Source organism: Natator depressus, chromosome 1, assembly GCF_965152275.1.
Source record: "Natator depressus isolate rNatDep1 chromosome 1, rNatDep2.hap1, whole genome shotgun sequence".
In the NCBI taxonomy this organism is placed as follows: Eukaryota; Metazoa; Chordata; order Testudines; family Cheloniidae; genus Natator; species Natator depressus.
The window spans coordinates 4,178,991-4,182,059 of NC_134234.1; the positions used below are offsets into that span (position 1 = coordinate 4,178,991).

The window sequence follows — 3,069 nt, forward strand, 5'->3', positions numbered from 1 at the left end:
ATAAATAAACAACAAAATTTGACAGTGAATCAACTCACACACTATGTCATGGAGAATTACAGTTTGCTACCCTGATCTACTGCCCACTTCACCTATTGAAACAAACAAACAAACAAACAAACAAACAAACAAACAAACAAACAAACAAACAAACAAACAAACAAACAAACCACTTGCATTAATCTTTCCAGTCCCCTCCTGGCTGGCTCACCAAAATCTGTTACCAGGGGTTTTCAGAACCCCCAGCAGGAGATTAACTATTAAATTTTACTATTTCACTCCAGGCGATGTCAGGAATAAATCAACTGGAACACAGCAATTCTGTCTGATCAAGGATTAAATGCAAGTAAGTATGCCTTTGTCTAACACTGCAGTTTATTTGATTTAAGCACACAAAGACATAAGCAATAGGTTTAGAAGATCCCAGATATTTACCTAACATCTGGTATGGTATTGAATAATTAACAACAGATTCACAGTGGCCATTTGCTCACCCACTGGGGAGACAGGGTGTCAGGAAAAGGCACTCTCAAGATGGCTTCAGAGGACTGCTCCAAAGTACACTGTATTTGATAATCTTTTATAACCTCTAAAAAAAAAACCCATAGGTCACAGTGACCCCTCCAGGATCATCACTTTTCCTAATTTTAAATAAACTTCTAATATCAGAGGCATCTAGACTCAAGGTTTTCATCCATTTATCTTCTTCCATTCTCACTTATTTACTTGTCTGTCCACTCCTCCCATTCTGATTAGCAGAAGCTTCCAGCTAGGTTTTGAACTTGCATCTAAAAGCCTGCTTTCCAATCAACCCTTAACTATGTGGTGTTCTATTTTATTAATGAATAGTGGCTGAATACACATCATAGGGTTGCCATTATCTTGATCACTTTCTGGGTTACACACCCCTCAAATCCAGGGTAACACAGTCCAGTTCTCAAAAACACACACTTTAACAACTCTCACCAATAAGCTCTAGTAGAGCATTCCTAATTTCTACAGCTGCTTTCCTGTATTAACACTTTCCAATTCAAACATTTGGATTATCCTCAAGCATCCTGAAGTATTGGAAGGAGAAACATCAGGTAAATTTTGCTCACCAGATCACCGTACATATGACAAAGAAGTTCAGCATTGTAGATGATTTCTTTGTTTTGGCTATCAGAAAGTGCAGTTTTAGTTTGTCAAACTGATCAAGAACCCTGTTCACAGAGGGACTAATGGAAAGTCACCTTGCTTCAGAAAGCTGCAGTATCTTCTGGTGGTCTGAAAGTCATCAAAAGTCTGAGTGACAGGGTGTGTGGGGGTAGAGTCTGACAGGTGACACTGAAAGAGATGAGGTGATGGTCAGAAAGAGGGAAGTTTGGAGAGAGCCATGCTTGGTGATGGAGTGATGTTAGGTGTGAGGAACTTCTCAGACCGTGAACTTCCACAATGCTGAGCTGAGCCAAACTGGGACAGAGCACCCTTGATTACTGAGGAAATATCCTTCCTCCTCTTGTCATGCAGGTTTAAAGTCAGTGGCCCCAGGTGAGCACATTCTGAAGGTGTATTTGCCCACTTTGTCACGAAGCTCTTTGGTTTTGACCCCATAAATGATTGGATTGAGCATGGGGGGGATGAGGAAATAGAGGTTGGCCAAGATGATGTGAATGTGGGGAGCGATGCCCTGACCAAACCGATGTGTCAGAGAGGAGAAGAGGCAGGGAGTATAAGACATCAGCATGACACAGATGTGTGCTGTGCAGGTGTTGAGGGCTTTCTGGTGGGCTTTCTTGGAGGAGATTCTGAGGACGGTCCTTATGATCAGACCATAGGACAGGGCAATGAGCATCAGATCTAACACGACGACTACGAGTGCTATCACCAAGCCGTACAACCTGTTGACTGTGATGTCCCCACAAAACATCTTTGCCACAGCTATGTGGTCGCAGTACGTGTGGGGGATAATGTGGTTGGCACAGAATGGCTGCCTGCTCAGGAGCAGGGGCATGGGCAGAATGAAGAGAACAGCTCTTATCAAGCCCATAAGCCCCAGTTTAGCTATTCGTGCATTGGTGAGGATGGTGGCATATCTCAGAGGGTCACATATAGCAACGTAGCGATCGAAGGCCATTGTCACGAGGACGGCTGACTGCATAACAGAAGCTGCATGAAGGAAGAACATCTGGGTGAGGCAGCCACCCACAGTAATGCCTTTGAAGTTGAACCAAAATATACACAGTGCCTTCGGCACAACAGACGTAGACATGCTGATGTCTGTGAGTGCCAGCATGCAGAGCAGCAGGTACATCGGTTTGTATAGGGTCTGCTCTGTGCCTACAACAAACAGGACCATGCAATTTCCCAGCAGGCTGATAGTGTAGAATGTAGAGAAAGGGATGGAAATCCAGACATGGGCAGTTTCTAGACCAGGAATACCGCTTAGAGTGAATGTTGAAGGGTCAGCGGGGGTGAGGTTGAAAACGGCCATGGGGTGATTGATGCGTTGATCATCTAAGAAATGCTCAAGGTGCCTGTGAAGGAAGAAAAGCACAGTGAGGGGGGTTATACACTTTATAACAAATAATACGGTAAATATCTTATAGTGATTAAGAATATAGAAAGGGAGGTGAGCAGTGAGGTGGCAAAATTTGCAAATGGTACCAAATCATTTAGGTCATAGTCAAGTCCAGAGAAGTCCTCACAGGGAAAAAACCAAGCCAGGTGAATCGGTAACATGATAGCAGATTAACTTCAATGTTCATAACTGCAACTTGCGTGCCTATTGGAGAGAAAAGCTTGAAATCCTCAAACACCTTACAAGTTTCTAATTTCACTGTATGAACTCAGGACAGTGACCTATGGATCACGGTATGTATCTCTGAGAAACCCTTCTCCCAGTGCAAACACCAAGAGAAACTAAGGAAAAAAATTGGGATCCAGGAGGAGTGGGATGGGGAATCATATAGAAAATATAATGAAGATGACAGGTCACTGATTCAGAGCAATCTGTATTAGTTGCTAAACTGGTTGAAGCAAATGATATGTCTTCTAATATACCCATGTAGATATCTACATCTAGGAACA

General features: G+C 43.0%; 1 pseudogene; it reads right to left on the bottom strand.

Moving 5' to 3' along the window:
* Positions 1–1,517: 1,517 nt before the first annotated feature.
* Positions 1,518–2,473, bottom strand: LOC141975055 (olfactory receptor 52P1-like; annotated as a pseudogene).
* Positions 2,474–3,069: the final 596 nt, after the last annotated feature.